This window comes from Danio rerio, chromosome 20, assembly GCF_052040795.2.
Source record: "Danio rerio strain M-AB ecotype USA chromosome 20, GRCz13ab, whole genome shotgun sequence".
NCBI lineage: Eukaryota > Metazoa > Chordata > Actinopteri > Cypriniformes > Danionidae > Danio > Danio rerio.
Window position 1 is genome coordinate 50,162,251 of NC_141040.1, and position 21,313 is coordinate 50,183,563.

General features: G+C 38.4%; 1 protein-coding gene and 1 long non-coding RNA gene across 5 annotated transcripts in view; one reads left to right on the forward strand and one right to left on the reverse strand.

The window, feature by feature from the left end:
* The window catches only part of fermt1 (FERM domain containing kindlin 1), a 211,495-nt gene that overhangs the window by 176,800 nt on the left and 13,382 nt on the right, over window positions 1–21,313 (reverse strand). For all 4 annotated transcript variants that reach the window (XM_087298803.1, XM_087298802.1, XM_087298801.1 and 1 more), the window contains one exon: window positions 13,535–13,752. The gene's annotated coding sequence lies outside the window, so the exon portion shown is untranslated. The remainder of the gene's footprint in view (window positions 1–13,534; window positions 13,753–21,313) is intronic.
* The window catches only part of LOC147839464 (uncharacterized), a 44,209-nt gene that overhangs the window by 5,999 nt on the left and 16,897 nt on the right, over window positions 1–21,313 (forward strand). The window lies entirely within an intron of this gene.

A 21,313-nucleotide genomic window follows, 5' to 3' on the forward strand; every position in this document is an offset into this window, starting at 1 on the left:
GCTGTTTCTGTGTGAAGTCAAGAAAGAGGTCTAACTCTCTGCCATCGCATAACTAAAGATGTTTTTAAAAAATAATGAGAAAATAGATTTAAATATGCATGTATATTCGAGTCCTGATCAGGAGGTAACGTCCGATTCCGATCAGGCCTGATTTTCGATAACGTGATCAGATCTGTACATCCTTATAACATTGACCTTAAAATGGTTTTTAAAAAATTAACAACTGCTTCATTCTTGCCGGAAAAAAAGCCTTTTTCCAGAAGAAAAAGTTATTGTCAGACATACTGTGAAAATTCCTTGCTCTGTTAAACATCATTTGGGAAAAAAATATTCACAGGAGGGCTAATCATTTTGACCTTAACTGTATGCAGTGCCAGATGCTTTATCCAAATTTGACCATGCATTATTTACCCACACACCCATTTCACCCTGCAGCCCAAGACCGGTTACTCACTGAAGCCTAGCAGGGTTGAGCCTGGTCAGTACCTGGATGGGAGACCACATGGGAAAACTAGATTGCTGTTGTGTGTTAGTGAGGTGTTATTGAGGCCATAAGGGGGCGCTCAACCTGCGGTCTGTGGGGGTCCTAATGCCCCAGTAAAAGTGAAGGGGATGCTACACTGTCAGTGGGCGCCGTCTTTTGGATGAGACGTTAAACCGAGGTCCTGACTCTATGTGGTCATTAAAAATCCCATGCCACTTCGCGTAAAGTGTAAGGGTGTAACCCCGGTGTCCTGGCTAAAATCTCTCAATCGGCCCTTATGATCAGGTCTCTCTACTCCACCAATAGCTGGTGTGTGATGAGCGCACTGGCGTCGTTGTCCTGTGGCTGCTGTCGCATCATCCAAGTGGATGCTGCACACTGGTGGTGGTGTGGAGAGACCCCCCTTATGATTGTGAAGCGCTTTGGGTGTATGACCATACACAATAAATGTGCTATATAAATACACATTACATTACAATATTGCATTTAAGGTAAACATTTTTTTTGTTTACACATTTGAATCAATTATATAGCAATAACTGGTGCCATGCTGTACTGTTTGAGCAACAGGAATGTCTGAAAGATGTTTTGTATACAAAAGTTGAACTTTATGTTAAGAACATTTATTCAGTCATTCATTTTGCTTCAGCTTAGGGCGTACTCACACTATGTACAATTAGCTTGAACCGTGCAGAAGCAGGATTGCCCCCCCTACCCTCTCCCCACGCTTACATCATCGATGATGCGCTGTTTAGTTTTAATAGACGAGAAGCGCTCTCGCTCAGCACAGTGGAGATTTCATTAGTTATATCATTTTAGTCATTTGATGGACAATCTAATAATTTGCCAAGCAGATCAGGATAAGGGGTGGGGGGTGGTGGGGGAGTCATTTTCGGTTTATTTGGACCCACGAAATGGAGGAAAAACTAGTGGAGGTTTGACAAGGCTCAGGAGCAACTGTGTCTGTTTGACGTTTCATACAGAAAGAAATTAGTTTATTATCAACTTAAGTTGAGGAGAAATGGCTAATTCCCTTTAAACCCAGGTGAGCAAACATGTTCATGTTCTACCCCATTAAAGGCTTCTTTCTCATTATGTAGTAAATAACAAAAGATATACTACGTGTTTTTGGTTGTGAGACGTAGTTTGGACGAAGTTGTCGGCGATTCTTTCTATAGTAAAGTCATGCAATGTGAAAGTCCCTGTCGCAATCCATCTTGCAGTGTAAACAAAGCAGCAACGAAACGCTAGCCCAGATAGTCATGCAGTGTGAAAACATCTGACACACAACTATTTTGAAAATAATGCAGTCTGAACTCGACATAAGAATGATTAATAAATCCATATGAAACTGTCCCTTTAAAAGTCTTGTCTCGTCTTCAGTTTCGGGTTCAGGCGCGCTTTGCACTCACACTTCAAGCATACCGCGCCAAATCCTAAGTGAACTGCGCTTTGGCACACCTTTTCCAACTGGGTCAGGACCACCCAGCTGAAACGCGCCTGAGCTCTATTCGGAGCACTCACACTTCTCAAACGAATCAGGAATCGCGGCTGGGCACAGTTCGTATAACATAGTGTGAGTGCGCCTCCAGTCTCTATTTCAGAGGTCACCACAGCGGAATGAGCCGCCAAATATTCCAGCATATGTTTTGGATTGTAGGGAAAACCGGAGCACCCGGAGAAAACCCATGCTAACACGGGGAGAATATACAAACTCCACACAGAAATGTCAACTGGCCCAGCTGGGACTCGAACCAGCGACCTTCTTTTTGTTAGGCGACAGTGCTAACCACTAAGCCACCGTGCCACCTTGTAAAGAACAGAAAAATTTTATAGAAACAATTTTGGACTTCTTGAATTACCAAAAAACAGATTGTGAGTCTGAAAACTCTTGAACAGCTCAAAATATGTAGCTTATTATCTTGCTTAAACATTTCAAAATACTTTTTTTTAACTTAATGACAAACATAAAAAGTTAGATGCAAAAACAATGTTGGTGTGCATTCAAAAAAACATTGATTTTGTATTTACTAATCCTGTGTTGGGCGACATGGTGGCTCAGTGGTTAGCACTGTCGCCTCACAGCAAGAAGGTCGCTGGTTTGAGTCCCGGTTGGACCAGTTTCCATTTCTGTGTGGAGTTTGCATGTTCTCCTCGTGTTGGCGTGGGTTTCCTCTGGGTGCTCAGGTTTCCCCCACAGTCCAAACACATGCAATATTGGTGAACTGAATAAACTAAATTGGCCATAGTGTATGTGTGCATGAATGAGCGTGTATGATGAGATGTTTCCTAGTACTGGGTTGAAGCTGGAAGGGCATCCGCTTTGTAAACCAAATGCTGGATAAGTTGGTGGGTGATTCCTCTGTGGCGACCTCTGTTGAATAAAGAGACTGAGCCGAAGAAAAATGAATAAATTCATTTTGAACGAATCTTCAATATGACTCGGGAACTACGAGTCCTCTCAGGGAGTGATTTGTACATCCGCACGTGCGCACATTTGGGCAGGTGGTATCGTTCATTTCAAGTCTTTTGAGTCGTTCATCGCGGAAAGGCAGAAGACAATCATATGCATTTAGAGCCGGAAAGAGAATCAATCCGTTCACCTCTTGAGTCCGAGTCATTCGTTCGACACGTGCCCATCATATGCGTTTAGAGTCGGAAAAAGAATTGATCCGTTCATCTCTTGAGTCCTCTATCCGGTTTAAGTCATTCGTTCCTCATGGGCCAATACTTTTAGAGCCGGAAAAAGAATTGAACCGTTCATCTCTCGAGTCCCCGGGTTTGAGTCATTCTGTCATGTGATGAACAAACGACTCAAGAACCAGAAGACTTGAAAGGTGAACTAATTATCATGGCTTCTATCGACTCAGACTGTGTACATTGGTTAAGATTATATGTGACTGTCATTGTAACGTGAACGAATCACTGACATTTGAAGACATGAAGAGGTGAGCTGAGCAAAGAGACAAAAATGCCTTCATAGACAAAAGAGCAGGTAAATATTGAATTATTATTATTATTTTCTCCTTCTTGTAGTATTCTATTTATGACTTATTTGTCGTGTGATCAACCATTTGGGCTAGCTGTAGATGTGTTTGGAAGCAATTCATTCATTCATTCATTTTCTTGTCGGCTTAGTCCCTTTATTAATCCGGGGTCGCCACAGCGGAATGAACCCCCAACTTATCCAGCACGTTTTTAAGCAGCGGATGCCCTTCCAGCCGCAACCCATCTCTGGGAAACATCCACACACACATTCACACACACACTCATACACTACGGACAATTTAGCCTACCCAATTCACCTGTACCTCATGTCTTTGGACTGTGGGGGAAACCGGAGCACCCGGTGGAAACCCACGCGAAGGCAGGGAGAACATGCAAACTCCACACAGAAACGCCAACTGAGCCGAGGTTCGAACCAGTGACCCAGCGACCTTCTTGCTGTGAGGCGACAGCACTACCTACTGTGCCACTGCCTCGCCCTGGAAGCAATTCGTAATATTTTAATAATATTTTGGCAAATTGAGCCAAATGAACGAAATGACTCGAAAAAAGATTCATTCATCTCGATGAACGAGACTCAAAGATCCGAGTCAGTTAAATGATCTGAGTTTCCCATCATAATGAATATCTGTTCTTATCCTAGGATAATTTTGAAAAACTCCACTTTAAATGTGGACATTCAAATGCACAGAAAACAAAAACTAAACATGAAGCTACTCTGACTGAGGGCTATACTGTCATTTTTCCACAGGAATCTGAGGAACATCTGAGACAGTTAAACATAAATGTCAACTTGAGCACTTAATGACCAACCTCTGAGCAATAAAAGACACCAGTGAACAGCCGAGACCTTTTGTAACACTCGTCCTTCAAAAGCAGCCGGGATCGCTCTCCTTCCCACAGTCCAGTAACCCCGTGTGACTTTGTGGATGAACACCTGCACAACACAGTAAGATTGTTGGGCAATTAGAGGCCTCTGACCTTTTGAATGGGAGGAGAGGAAGCCCTGCTTTGGCCCTGTTAGGAGTGCTATCACCCTACTCAATAGGCCCGTTTCTGGCCTTGCTTGCTTACTGTTCCATGAAAATGTGCCTGTGGAACAGTGCAAACTTCACCGAAACAGACTGGACACTGTTAGACAACAGTGCTGCCTTTGTGTGGAATCGTCAAAGCTGGTCCTCCCTTTCTTCTGTGCCTCAGCTGTGAGCAAACAAAGCAAACTCCAGGGCCATGCGCTTCCACACAAGCGGCCATGTCTGAATGCCTGTCAATTACCAAAAGTGTTGGCATTTTGAGCGCATGTTTGTTTCGCTTTATGCAGGGGGAGAGTCCGTTGAAGTCATTATTTTGGGGCTGAATTGAGTTCAAGGTGGAATGCAATAATAAATGTGGCTTTATGAAATACTGATGGTTTCAAAGCAGGACATGGTGATGGTGATGGTGAGCCATTGGGCTGTTGGTTAGTGTCGGTCCAGCTAGTTGGTTTGGTTTGTTCCACGTGTTGCCTCTTGCCGGGTTAACGTAACGAAAATAGCGATCTGATTGGTCATTGAGCAACGAATCTGAGTTCAAGATCAAACTCTGAAGTGATGTAACCAAGTAAACAATTTAAGTCAAGAGGGAACGCATAGAAGCCGGCTGTAAAATCGCTGCATTTTTAATGCAATCTCACGGCAATTCGGAACGTTTTAATTTAATTTAATTCGTATGATCTCATTCGTACAATTCGTTGCGATTTGCTTATACCCCAATTGGTTTAGGGGTGGGGTTTGGTGCCACAAATCGACTGAACTTGTACGAATTTGCAACTAAAACGACAAAACGTAAAATAGTTTCCTCGTGAGATCAGGCTGGAATTTTAAAGAGCCCATATTATGGGTTTTTGAAAATTCCCCTCCATGTAGTGTGTAACACAGCTCTAAGTGAAGTGAAGTATCCAGCTAAGGCTTAAATCTGTTAGTGTACAGTGTTTAAAACTGTTGATTCATCTATAAAACTGTTGATTCATCTATAAAAGAGTCGACTCATAGTGCTTCAAACGAGTCGCCTTGATACCGATTCATTAGGTGTTTCGCCATGACGTACGAACGAAACCAAGTTATTCACGTGCACGCGCAAACCCGGGAGATTTCAAACCTGAGGCCCCGCCCTCTGACGCAGAAACCCAGACACACACACACACACACACACACACACACAAACATGGCGGTCGATTGAAGTCACACTGCAGATGGATATATTGAGTCTCTACCCAAAGATGAAACCTCAGCATTATAGCCAAGCAGTTGGAAACTACTGGAAACTACATGCTACAAAGAATACTTCATCAGAGTTTGTTAAAGGAAGGATCAGTAAAGAGTAACTTAATGATGGACGTCAGGATGGATTTTTCTTCCTCCATTTCTCAAGTGTAAGTACGTGCGATTAAAGTTGCCTCGTTGACTCTAGCTTGCAAATGTATTTAGTTGTGATTTGTTACTTGTAACTGCGTGTACTGTATCAGGTTAACTGGCTATATTCTCTTATCGCGTGCAAAGTCACGTTAAAAACGCGACGCGTGCTGCTTTGTTAACGGAGCTCCGTGGACGAGGAGTAGTGTGTGTGTCTGTGTGTGCGTGTGCGCGAGCTGTCGTCCGGAGGTGTGTGTTTTTGTGTGTTATTGTGTGTGTGTGTGTGTGTGCAGGGTTAAGTGCGTGTGTGTGTGTGCAATATGTGTGTGTGTGTGTCTGTGAAAAGAGCAGAGTGAGAAGCTAGGAGATCTCCTCAACTGTTTTTGGAGTTTTTGCTCAATAAAATAGTTAGTTGTCTGTATTTTCAAGTCCATAGTCTGTATTTACATTGACCCACTGGCAGCTAAAATCCACGCCTACACTATCGAGCGTGTATAAACTGTGATTACTTTTAAATTGCTGATTAGCTGTTTGGCATTTCACTCTCTGACTGAAGGCAGTCGACCAATCGCAACAGACTGTCATCGGTCCAATCAGCGCAGATTAGCTTCGCGCTAAGGAGGGGTTTGGGAACAAATGAATCACTGGACGATTCATACAGGAGTCGCTGGGATAATTAGGTAAAAATAAATGCAGATTTTAAGACCATGAAAGTGTTTTTTGACCTTGCATGCATATTAAACTGTTGTTGGAGACCCTTACAACCAAGATATGACCCTATTTCATGTATAATATGGGCTCTTTAACAATATTTACAAACAATATGGATTGTTAGACATATCAGACATATTTGCACGAGCGAATCTCTATGTGGTGAGTGACAAGTATGTGATAATACTAGTGCTGTAACAGATCACAAATATCACGGTTTGGATCACATTATAGATTTTAATGATGGATCAGACCATTTTTTTGGATCAGCCAAAAAGGGAGAGGAGACAAATGTAATTTGCTTTCCATTTATCACAAAAGCAGTACTGCAAAAAACTTTTAGTTTTAACAAACCTGCAATTTTATTAAAAATAAAATGAAGAATTTATCAGCTGAATAAAAATAAATAGTCCAAGATTCAGTACTGTGAAAAAATCAGTTATTACTATTGTTGCTGATGACGCTAAATGTAGAAATCCAACATTATAATCTGTACAGTCCATATTTATTTTTTAGTCTTATTTTCAATAAATGATTCAGTTATTCACTCATAAAACTTCATGTATCAGCGCTAGATGTTTCAATTTTGAAGAATTATTCAGTGGCATATTTTTGATGGCTGGTTGTCGCCACCTTTTGGTTAAATAATGTAATCGCTGTCTACAACTTTCATTTTAGAGCAGGGCTATTCAATTGGCAGCAATTTGTTTGCAATTTGTTTCGGCCGTCCAAATAGTGCAACCAAGACATAAAAAATAAATTTAGTTTAGTGGAAAAACGGCCGGTATAGTTATGAAGTGATTTCACTATTAACTGTGCTTTATTTCGTCAAAGTAAATTAATCGTAAAGGCTTCTCAACGCCGCATTTCTGTTGCACGAAATGAAACGAAACTGCTGCAACTAAACAAAGTTATGCAAAGTTTCCAACTGTGCGCTAGTTTAAAGTTCCAAGTACACTGAGGCTAATACGCACGCATGTAAATCGGATTAACTAATGCAGCGGCCCTTCCCATATCACGTCTTTTCCGCTTGCAAGTTCGTTATTTCTAATGTAAGAATATATGACAATATGCGCGCACAAGCGGAGCAATGCGCTTGCGTCTTTCCGGGCGCACGCAGTAGAAAACATCTCACAGTGAGAGTTGTGCTTGCCTTTCAGTGCAATGTAAACAAAAGATATGTTAGACGAATTATTATTTAAATGATTATGTATGTATGACCGCAGATGGCAACAACAGTTAATCTAAATAGCTACTTGCCTCATATAAATCTTTAATTTAAATTAGACGTGATAACCGTGAAACCATGATTATTCTTTAGACTATATAATCGTACAATCAAAATCTACATTTGTTGCATCCCTAATTGTAATGCATTTTGAAAAATAACATATGAATGTGTTTGAATGTAGAAGAGGCCTACTTCAGCAATGCACTGCTTTTGACGTTTTCATCGATGCTTTAAAGGGTCTCTTATGAAACTGAAAATGGTATTAATCTTTCACAGGAAGATTTTAGTGGCTGAACAACACTTCTGTGAAGATCTAACCCATTTGTAACAACAACATCTAACGTTACATCAGCTTTGCGTGAAGCTAAAACAGTTTTAAAACAGAACATTTCCTGCCTAAGAGAAATCCTTCAGCCATTGTGTCATCCTTTCTCCAGCGTCCAAAGGTAACTCCAATATTGATTCAGGTTTTTAAAAAGTTTTGATTTAGCAGGTTTTAACCAATCCCGCGCATGCTCTCTCCTCTCTCGTAAACGCGCAGCACAAAGAGCGGTCGGCAGAGCTGCGTACAAAAGGCTGCGCAGTTGTTCAAATCTGCATTTGCTGACAGACAGTTTGGCCTACTTATCGGGATTATTAGAGATGTTGGCCCGATCCTATTTAATTGGATGAACATTTTTTAGTTTTATGCCTTACCCAAAATATAAAAATACATATAAATACATTTAGATCATTTACTTCAATCATTACTATTAGACTGTGTAGAGACATTCAACCAGCACAACAAACAATGCTTCTGAAGACAATCACCTACAGCGCCTTTAAATGCTTATGACGGTAACTGAAATCTTTATCATAAACATCAGTGGTTTTATCTAAACTTTAAACTGTTCTCCCAGTACTTCTGTGTTATTTGACTTTTTGTAACTTTATAACTAATTCAAAAGATTAAAGACTGAATCTCTTAGGATTATTAAACATGCAAATCACCATCATTTATAATTTATTTTGTGTGGGTGTTGAGATCCCAATCTTTTAATGAATAATCATGCAGCTAACCTAAGAAACCCACCCCATCCTGAAAAACCTACCACAACTTCTTACGTCATCAATACATTTTACAGGAAAGCCTAAATGATTTCATACATGTGATTTAAAAGATGCGCAAGGCGATCTCTCTGTGATCGTTACTAATTTACAATTAATTTACAAGCTAAAAAAGTATTAATCTGCAGGTCACGTGCCTTCTGACCCGAGGGTTGTGATCCGTACGAATCACTGATATGTGTTGGCTTGCACTGAGTCATATATAAAATGGCATTCAAACGCACATTATTAGCATTTAACACTGAAAAAAGTACATGAGGTGATCGATGTTCACCTGTGAGAAATATAAATAGTTTCTAAAATAGAAATTTTAGGTGTTGGTTAGGACAGAAACACCTTTTAGTATGGAAAAAACGCACGCGTGAATCTGCGGAGGAGGTGAGCCGAGTGAAAATGTGTTATGATCCAGGAGTGCAATACCTAGTTCAACCACTGAGTGTCAAACTTACACACTGCACCTTTTAAATAAAAGTATATTAAGACAAGTGACAACATTGCAATGTGAGTTTTCTTCATCATTCATCTTTAAAACCAAGTAAATAAAGACATAAATGCACAAACAAACAAAACAAACAACAAACTGAGCAAGACTGACAATAGCACAATCAGACTATTATTTAACTATATTCAATGTAGTCAATCAATAGTTTGCTTTCAAACCCAATCCAAGCAAGCCAAAGGTGACACAGAAACACTGGACGTTGTAGGCTACCACACACGTGCATCTGTAGATCTGCTGTGCGATCTGTTACTGCAACTCTGCAGAAATGTTATCTGTTATGTTCATTGCAGGAAATATTTTAAGAGCCAAACGACCCAAAGGAGATGCAAAAGCGACCGGTGCAAGCCATTATTCCACGTTTTACTCTCGAATTGGAGCGCTGGTTTACTGTAGCTTAATTCAAAGATAACTACATAACAGCTTTTATGTTTTGCCACCTGTATCAGACCATCACATAAGCAATAAGACGCTGTTTCAGTCTGCAGTTCGTACCGTAACCATGCATGGGCCACTGGCAAAAAAAACTAAACCAAATGTTGATTAAGTCGTCTAGAGTTAAAATCCCAAATGAACTACCCAGGGCACTGCGAAGTTAACAGCTCACTCCCAAGGCAAAGATAGATTTGGGGAAGCATTTATTTAGGCAGATTGGTTTTTTGCGACCGAGGGATTTTTTTTTTACTTTCCAAATGAAAACCAGTAGCTCTCGGTTTTGAAGCCTCCATTCACTTTGCATAATGGTTCCCAAGGTTGCTCTTTTTTATTTTCTTGGCTTTCCATGCCAGTATAATTCAATTTCTCAATCCAAGCCAAATATTTGCAGTGTGGCCTACATTTCCACCCTGAGCTGCGTGCAGGTTGGCGGCATGGGCAATTTCACATTCCTCTGACACACTGAGTTATGGCCTGAAGATCTGACTGACGGCTGAGATTCGCCATGCACCGAGCTGCTCGAACCCTCTGTACCAACATAATCCTCACTTTGAGTTTTAAAGGTTCATGAAACCCTCGAGTACCTTTTTTGAGATTTTAACAGGATTGTGTGTGTTGAGCATCAGTTAGGACAATGTTAGCACCTGTAAGCTTAAATTGTGGGAAAAACTGGATTATTTTAAGCTTTTATCAGCTAATTTCAGCTTCCAGGTTTAAAATGATTTTTGGGGAGGATCAAAATCGGCGACGAAGTGCAAAACTGCAAGTGCAAAGATGACGCGTTGGTTTCTAATTATTAATTAGGGTGGAGTTTTCTTATCCTATGAGAAGAGCCGGCTTCTTAATTATTTATGAGAGCGCATGCTTTCCGAAGGCAAAACAGACATGCCAGTGCCAAGCTGTGAGACACAGACCCACGGCACACAGTATTTAGCTGTTCATGAAGGGTTGTATGTGTTTGTTTCCATGATACACAGGGTTTGTTGCATATTTTTCCCCGTGATGCTGTTAGAGCCGATACAGAAAAGCTGTTTGTGTGCAGCAAGCATTTTTGTCAGGAGAGCAGTACGAGAATTGGAGAATGGCAGATGTTGTCTTTTATCAGGAGTTCGTTCACATTTAGAAACATCGTTGTGCTGCTGTGTTCGCCTAAATCCTCTAGATTAACAACAGGGCTAATGGTTAAAATAGGCAGGGCCGGAGACCTGCTGCACTGAGTCTGCATTCAGACCCGGGGATTGAGGGAAAAGTCTTCATTTATAGTGTTTATATGATCATGATTATCTTTATAATGCTATAAATTGTGGTTATCTGTATATGAAATTACGAATAACAAATGTATCAGGGCATTAAATTACTGTTTATTTCTTTGAATTTAAACTTTGTAAACTATAAAATCATGCGTCTCCTCACGGTTTGTGTCTCATTTTGTGAGCCGACTGACTACAGTTGTTCGCTCCCCTTCTCCCCTGCTGGCCACGGCCACTCCTGCCCTTTGCTCGCGTAGCTCCACGCCCATTATGATGCATCTTTTGAAAAAATTCTGAGGTAGACCTGAACCGAAAGTGAGTCATGACCCTTTAATATCTAAAATGAACACAAACATTAATTTCTTCATCAAACAAAAATGTATAAAATATCATCATTCACATACTCCCACACTCTAAAAAATGCTGGATTACACACAATTCCTTCATGTTCATTTTCTTTTCAGCTTAATCGCTTTATTAATCTGGGGTCGCCCAGAAATGAACGGCTAAATTATCCAGCACGTTTTACACAGCGGATGCTGTTCCAGCCGCAACCCATCACCGGGAAACACCTATACACATTTTATTACACAAATACACTATGGCCAATATAGACTACCCAATTCACCTATAGCGCATGTCTTTGGACTTGTGGGGGAAACCAGAACACCCGAGAAAACCCATGCCAACACGGGGAGAACATGCAAACTCCACACAGAGATTCCAACTGACCCAGCCGAGGTTCGAACCAGAGACCTTCTTGCTATGAGGCGTTTGTGTTATTCACTGCGCCAACGAGTCACTTTCCATCATGTTGTCCCAACACAAGTTAATCAAGTTAACTTAATCCTGATTGAAAACCTGCTTCACGGACTGGGAGTTGGATTTGTCCGGGGATTTTGAGTCAGCTTTCCTTCACCTGCTTGAGGGTGGGCTAAAGCAGAATGCTCTATGCTTTGGTCACTACTATCTAAATCGAGTAAGAGCACATAGATACGTTTTGTTGTAAAAAAAATTTGATATAAAATTTGTGTATCAAAAGCACCCAAATTTTGTTAACCTGCCTAAGCCATTTTATACCCATACAATCATATTCAATGTCAATGTTAATGTCAATTTTATTTATATAGCACCATTAAACACAACCAAAGGTTGACCAAGGTGCTGAACAATAAATCACAAAGAACAAGTACAAAACCATAGCCAAAACAAACAATTTTCACAAATAGTTAATATAGGTAAAAACAACCAAATCTCACTAATAGTTATTATAGCTAAAAACAAACAATTCTCACTGATAAAATGCCAAATCAAAAAGGTAAGTTTTCAACCTAGATTTAAAAACAGACAGCGATGATATAGATCTAATACAGAGGGGCAGAGCACTCCACAAAGTAGGACCAGCTACTGCGAAAGCCCGGTCACGCCTGCATTTCAGCCTCGACTTTGGAATGTATAAAAGTCTCTGGTTTGATGACCGAAGAGACCGACCAGGCTGATGTTCAGTCAACAGGTCTGACAGGTAGGAAGGAATTAAGCCATTTAGAGATTTAAAAACCAGGAGAAGAATTTTAAAAGTTACACGATAGTGCACAGGCAACCAGTGTAGAGAGCGCAGTACTGGTGTGATGTGGTCATATTCAAAACTGCACAATCCGGCAACACTGGCTACAGGCGTTATATTGCTCATATATATATATATATAATCATTTAGACCAGTGGTCCCCAAACGTGTTTCTGGAGTGCCGGTGTCCTGCTGGTTTTAGCTCCAACCCTAATACAACACACCTGAACAAGTTAATTAAGATCTTAGGTATACTTTAAACACCCAGGCAGGTGTGTTGAGGCAAGTTGGAGCTAAACCCTGCAGGGACACCAGCCCTCCAGGACCGAGATTGGTGACCCCTGGTTTAGACTTTATCTTTCTTTCTTTCTTTCTTTCTTTCTTTCTTTCTTTCTTTCTTTCTTTCTTTCTTTCTTTCTTTCTTTCTTTCCTTCTTTCTTTCCTTCTTTCTTTCTTTCTTTCTTTCTTCCTTCCTTCCTTCCTTCCTTCCTTCCTTCCTTCCTTCCTTCCTTCCTTCCTTCCTTCCTTCCCTTTCTTTTTCTTTTTCTTTCTTTCTTTCTTTCTTTCTTTCTTTCTTTCTTTCTTTCAGGGGAATATGTTTTTTTTCACAGAGCTTTTGAGATATACCCACAAAAATGAATTCAATTTACAGCTAAATATCTTCATAGATAAATATCTTCATCTTCGATCTTTTCTTTAAGCTTCAAGTTAACATATTCAATTAAGTTGGACTAAGGTAAAATGGGCCAATGAGCCAGTACATATCTACGGTAAAGTCTGATTTACGATGCCGTGTCCCTTAAGTCCCCTAATTGTATAACTAAAATAAACCCGCTTCGGCCCATAAAATAACATACTTTACAGCAGCCCAGCGGTGTTTTCCATGGTAAAGTAGGTCAGGCGACAGGTGAGAGGGACTCTGTTTGTTTGCTGGCGGTCGGTGGCCATCTTTTCCACGTAATTAGATGACTTGTATTCCAGACGCGCAGCTGGCCGTCACAGAGGCTGCCTGTGTCTCATGTTGATGTGGACCTGCTGTATCTTCACCACCACCCAAAATGGGACTCAGAGCTTCCTGTGTTGAGAGAAAGAACTAGTCAGAAACATTACTACAAACCATCTGCATGAATACAGAATTGTGTAATGTATTTTATTATTAGGATTTTTTTTTTCATTATCTCTTTTAATGATTAGTTTTGTGTATGTATTTATCAAAGTTTCAATTGTTTGTTGTTGTTGTGTGTCTGAATATATGTATTATATAATCGCTTCACTATTTTATTCATTGTTTCTAAAGTATATCCAGTACTTGAATTTTGAACTGAACTGAACTTAATTGAGAGAGCAAGAGAAACATTACCACAAACCATCTGCAGGAATGTACATTTGTGTATTGTATTTTATTATTAAGATTTTTTTTTCTTTCATTATATCTTTTAAAAAATCATTTTAGCCTTTGTGTATGCATTTATCAAATTTCGAATTCTAGTGTGTGTGTGTGCAAGTATTATATAATCACTTTACGAATGTATTCATAGTTATGTATCAATTTTATTCATGGTATGTAATCTGCAATGCTTTGGAAATACTTTATAAGTCATGTCAATTAACCTCTTTTGAATGGAATTGAATTGAGAGAGAGAGAGAGATTTTTAATTTTTAAAATCCTTTTAATTTCAGCTATTCAGCACAATTAATTAACAAATTAACACATTGGTTTCATAAATTATTCACATATACTTAAAAAATAAATTACAACTTTCTTTCTAAACAACTATCACTTATCTCACATAAACGCGTGCTTAAAATTGTGTGTTTGTGTGTATACAGTATATACATACATACATACATATATATATATATATATATATATATATATATATATATATACACACATACATACACACACATATGTATATATATATATAAATATATATATATATATATATATATATATATATATATATATATATATATATATATATATATATACATACACATATACATATATATATATATATATATATATATATATATATATATATATATATATATATATATATATATATATACATACACATATACATATATATATATATATATATATATATATATATATATATATATATATATATATATATATATATATATATAAATAAATTGAAGAAACATTTAGCAACACTAGGCTCCAAATGTGTCTTATACTTTGTAGTTATTATTCTAGTATATACTTAAATTCTGTTTTTTTTTTTTATATAATTTATTCGTCTTTTATTTTACCAGGTTAGTACCACTGAGATACAAGATCTCTTCCAGGTTTAACCAAGTTAACTTTAAGACTTTTAAAGACATTTTTAATACCATAATGAGTGAAATTTTTGACTTATAAAGGGCTAAATGCAAATGATTTTTTTTAAATAAAAAAGATTTTCACTTGCCCTATCAAATTATTTACTTAATTATTATAATTAAATACATTTAATAGTACAATAATACTAATAATTTAATCATAGAAAATAGAGGTTAGGTATCCTTAGCAGTAAATAAATGGAGAACATTTAAGCAAATGTTACTGTAAGGAAAGTATTTAATATTCATTTTTAAATAAAATGTTAAAAGTTGGTTATACTTTATTTTGATGGTCCATTTGAGTATTAGTAGTCTACTTAATATGTGCCCTATATATACTTCTAGAGATCGCAAATTATGTAGCAAGAAGTACATATAGTTGCATTTCGTCTTTTAGAACGCTACGGGGTGGTTTGACACTTCTTTTTTTGTGCTTACCAGTTGACCGCTTGACTCTGTTTGTACGGTTTTACCGCTGTTATCAGTTTGTCCAGTGGCTTGCAGCGTACGTCAGTGGACATGATACAGAGCGGAGTTTACTGTGATGACGTGGTTCAAGTCCGATAAAGAACGATTCCAGAAAGCAGGTAAGACAAAAACAAAAGCCAAAAAATAAAATAAAATAAAATAAACAAGTAAATAACAGGGTAGGCATGTGGAAAAATCTGAAAACAAGGTAAAATCAGGCGGCCACAAAAGCTTTTCTTTTTCTGGATTGGTTTTGAAAACACTGTCGATTGGGTTTAGGGAAGTGGGAGGGCGTTGGTCAATCGGTGCTTTTTAAAACACTATCGGTTGGGTTTAGGAAAGGGGGTGGGTGAGGGGATTGGTCGGCTGGTCAGTCAATCAATTGATCGGTCAGTCGACAGCGGTTTCTGGTAGATTTACGCGAGAACAGCATGTGCGAATGGCACTCAAGGAAGAAATTTAAGATCTCAAATAGCGTATACAGCAGCCTCTGGTGGATTCACAAAAACAAAAATGTAAAAATAAAAAAAAGTAGCTCCTGGGATGTATTTTGGCAGAAATTTATATAGGGCTATGTAATCAGAATGAGCCTGGGTTTCAATAGAGAACAACACAATATATAAACATGAATCACACAATACATAAAACTGCTAAATTTTTAGATTAAATTCAACTTTACTGTCATTACACATGTACAAGGCAACAAAATGCAGTTTAAGTCTAACCAGATGTGCAATAGCAGCAAGTGCTGGATACAGGTATAAATTCTAAGAGCAATCAGAAAACTATGAGTAATACTTAGAAATGGATAAACTCAATGTAAAAAAATATCTTCTATATTTTGTGCTTCACAAGTGTTTTCAGTTCATTTACGGTTGTGAATTGCATTTTGGGACTTTAATCTCTGCTCTATTGACTTTTGATGTTGAAAATTCAACTCTACAGTTAAACATAGTGACTTATACAGTAGTTTAAAATAATATAATGTATAAGAACTAGTATATAGAGAAATAACAACAGAAACCGTACTGGTAGTTTATAACAAGGTTTCTGTACTGTAATAAACACCAATCCAGACAATATATCACTTCAAAATATTAAAAATATAAATAAAACTCCCTTTTTTGAACTACTCAATATTAAAAGTTGTTGGATGAAAGATCAAGGGGTAATAATACAATAAACCAACAGAGGCTCATGCTGAAAACCTAGCTCTATGTAAATTTGTGGAGATTGCAAATTATGTAGCCAGAAGTATGTATGGCTGTATGACGCCGTTACTTTACACGCTTACCAGCTTACCGCTTACCTCAGTAATGACGACTTAACGACGCTGTTACCAATTTGTCCAGTGGCGACGGGGTTCAAGTCCAGTGAAAAAAAAAGCAAACAATAAAATAAACAAGTAAATAACAGGGTAAGCATGTGGTAAAATCTGTAAACAGGGTATAAAAAAAATCTGACTGCCGCGAAGGCTTTTCTTTTTCTAGATAGCTTTTGAAAACACTGTCGGTTGGGTTTAGAGAAGTGGATGGGTGCTGGTCGATTGGTGCTTTTAAAAACACTATTGGTTGGGTTCAGAGATGGGGGTTGGTGGGGGAATCCACCAGTTGGTCAGTCAGTCAGTCAACAACGGCCTCTAGAGGATTTATGAGAGAACAACAGGCACGAATGGCATTCGCGAGAGATATCAGAGATCTCATAAAGTGTACACAGCAGTCTCTGGTGGATTCGTGACAACAAAAACTGTAAAAAAATAAATAAATTAAAAAAAAAAAAAATACACACCCTGTGATGTATTTGGCGCTCTCCAGAAATGTTTATAGGGGTACGTAATTAGAATAAGCCTGGGTTGCAATAAACAGAAAAATACAAATAATTCTGTAAAATAACAGAAAATGTACTGGCGGTTTATTTAGTGTCATTTACACCAGCAACCCAGACAATATATCATTTTAAATTATTAAAAATGTTAATAACAGTGACTTTTTTCGACTTTTTAACATCAAAACCTTTTGAGGGAAAGATCAAAGTCCCATAACCCAATTCAAAAGCAAAAATAAGTGAAAAAATATAAAAATAAACATGATAAACAAAGTAAGGAAAGATATTTTACAGTGTACTATGAGCATGATATACAAGTTGTATTAACTATAGTCCGAGATTTACAGTGTGCTTTTCGGAGAAGCTAGAAAGAGAGAGAGCGTGCTGTAAATCTGGAAAAGTTGAGGAAAGTTTGGGAAACACCTCAGTTGACGCCCTACGAAGTTGATTCACACAGCTGTGTCATAAACGCGGCATGAAAAGCGTCACGCCACTTCGTGTCACCTCTCGACATGTGCGTGCACTAAACACAGCTCGGCTGGAATCGCATCAACGCATATCGTCTTCGAACTTTTCGTAAACCACGTCTGAGGCTATTTCCTTTACGCGTGTGATGTTTATACACCCTGCTTTTTGTGTGCGAGTTGCTCAATTATATCTGAGGAAATGAAAAAACACACAGACACACACATCTGCAATTCAACAGGTGCGTCTTGGCACCCGGCATGTTCCACGTCTGGAAAACATCTGCATTGGTGGTCTTTTTCGTCCTGCTTTTTTCTTCCTCTCTCTAGGGTCTAAGTGAAGGGAAGGCTGATTGTAAATACGGCGAGGAGCTCAGAGCCAGAGAAACAGCCGTATATTTTGGGAGAAGAGAGGCTGGCTTTTACCAGAGCATATTTTTAATCGCACAACGCCAGCATAGGATAGGCCGGAGTTGCACAGCTGCTCCTCTAATTTGTTTAAGGATGTACAAATAGACCGTCCCACATGAGCCAAAAAAAAGTGAGAGGAGGTTTTGCTCAACATTGCACTTTTTTTTTTTTGTCTGACCATAAACTCAAAAAAATTATCTTTGTTGCATGCTCTACTTATTTAAAATGAGCTAAAACAACACAATTCTTAATTTTTGGGGGACAACTTCATTGTTTTATGTTTAATCAAATTAAATTTGTAAAAACAAAACAGTGTTGTATTAGTTTATATTAGTTAATGCATTTACTGATGTGAACAGACAATGAACAATACATTTATTACAGTATTTGTTCATTCATTCATTTTCTGCCACTTTTCCGGGGCCAGGTCGCGGGGGCAGCAGTCTTAGGAGAGAACCCCAGACTTCCCTCTCCCAGACACTTCCTCCAGCTCCTCCGGGGGGATCCTGAGGCATTCCCAGGCCAGCCGAGAGACATAGCCCCTCCAGCGAGTCCTAAGTCTTCCCCGAGGCCTCCTACCGGTGGGACATGCCAGGAACACCTCCCTAGGTAGACGTTCAGGAGGCATCCGAAACAGATGTCCGAGCCACCTCAGCTGACTTCTCTCGATGTGAAGGAGCAGCGGTTCTACTCCGAGCTCCTCCCGAGTGTCAGAGCTCCTCACCCTATCCATTAGAGTGTGCCCTGCCACCCTTAAACTACTTAAACTCCTCTACCTGGGGTAAGGACTCTTCTCAGTCCTGCCGGAGTCCAACATGCACTGAAAACAAGTCTGACTTATTGCCGGCAATGTGAACCAGACTCCTAATCTGTTCATACAGGGACGAGACAGCACTTAACAAAGCGCCTCTGACCCCATACTCCCCGAGCACCCTCCACAGCGGTTGAATGCCTTCTCCAAGTCTACAAAACACATGTGGACTGGTTGGGCATACTCCCATAAACCATCGAGCACCCTGGTAAGGGTCTAGAGCTGGTCCAGTGTACGCTGGCCCAGATGAAAACCGCATTGTTCCTCCTGAATCCTAGGTACAGTATTTGTTCATATAAGTCAACGTTACACTCAAGAAAAATAACTTTTGCTGCTTGTTTAAACAACTTATTTAAAATGAGTTGAAACAACACAACTCCAAAGTTTTACTTGGGGACAACCTATTTGTTTTTTGTTGAATCCACTTAAATTTGTAAAGAAAAATAAAAAAGATTAAATTAACTTAATAGATTTGTGTTGGGACAACATGAAGTAATTGTGTGGAACCCTGCATTTGTCATGGTGTAATTAAAGGAAATACACTTCTTCATTGTTAGTTCATGTTAACTTCTATTGTGTTAACTTATGTTAACAACAGTGTTGTGGGTAATGCATTACAAGTAACGCAATGCATTATCTTTACAAAATTAAGTAATAATATTTAAAGTTACTTTTCAAAAAAATGTAATGCGAGTTACTTTTTAATTTAGTTAATTTGCTTTTAAAACTAAATTGCTGAATGAAAATGAAAGCTGCCTTGTTAAATCTTGCACACAATGAGAGAATGCAGGAACAGACTGAAGGGAAGATGACAGAGCCTTACATTTCTGCGATGGAAAACTCATTCTTTTGAACACATGGAATAATAGGACAAGAGGATTGTCTGAATGGACAGTGAATTTACTTTTTAATAAGAAAAAAACTTTTTGCATTGCTTTAAACTTTCGTTAATCTGTATATACGGCATGTAGAGCTCTGGGGTCAGGAAGTTCTCTGAAAATAAATTTATCCTACATTAATTTTTCATGTGTTTTTTTTTAAAGGTAAATGAAGGTTGTTCCGTGTATTGTTTATTGCAGAACTCTGTTTTAAAAAAGAAAGAAAAAAATCCCTGCAAGTTCTGAAAGAGATCAAGCTTCAACCACGTCAGAAAAAGTTATGCAAAAGTAACTTAAAAGTACCGTAACGCATTACTTACCATGAAAAATAACTAAGTAATGCAACTAGTTTTTTGGGGAGTAACTCAATATTGTAAGGCATTACTTTTCCCAACACTGGTTAACAAGCATGAATTTGTTAATATTGAAAAGCATGAATTTGATTAATAAATGCTGTAGAAGTAATGTTCATACTAAGTTCCGGCACCTATAGTCTGCAGCTCTGCACAAGACGTTTGGCCCTAGGAGAAATGGTCATGCCCAACTGAGCCTGGTTTCTCTCAAGGTTTTCTTATCCTTTACTTTTGCCAATTGGTGAAGCAGCTGTCGCCACTGGCTTCGGGATCTGTAGAGCTGCGCATCGATGGATTTGCTCTTCAGTGTTTGAACTCTCAGCAGTGAATAGTAAACCACACTGAACTGAACTAAACTGAACTGGACTTAAACTCTGAAAACTGAACTGACACTGTTTCAACTCACAATAATATTCAATGTGAAGCTGCTTTCACACAATCTACATTGTAAAAGAGCTATAGAAATAAAGATGATTTGAAATGAATAAATTCGTGTTAGTAAATACATTAATGTTAACGAATGAAACTTTATTATAAAGTGTGACCTTTACCTCTGGTAAGCTGAATTACCTTTATTTTGCTCTGACACAAATCGATGGTGTGGAACCCAGCATTTTTTAGTTTAATAGCAAAAAAAAAAGATGGATTGGTCATTTTGAGTATTTTAAGACACGTTTCCATCAGATTTGGCTGAAATCAGTGGTTAATCCATTAATCCACAATTGGTAAATAACTAAATGAAACATAACACTCAGATTTGGGAGACCTTGCATGTTTTGAAGTGCACAAAAAGGATTGTCTCTATTTCAGCAGATCTTTGGAAGAATTTCAGAGGTCCTGCTGAATGATTCAAGTCATGGAAAAGATATTTTTAACAAAGCTGTTCTATGTTCCTTATTCTGGGAAGGATTAGAGGACAAATCTGATTTGGCCCTACCTAAGAACAGTGGCTATGATACTTTATGAATAGCAGAATTTAACCATGTAACAGATTATTGTAGCTGATTGAAACTATAACCATGAAAAAAAAAAAACATTTTATTTTTAATTACTTATTAAAACAGATGATAATTGAATA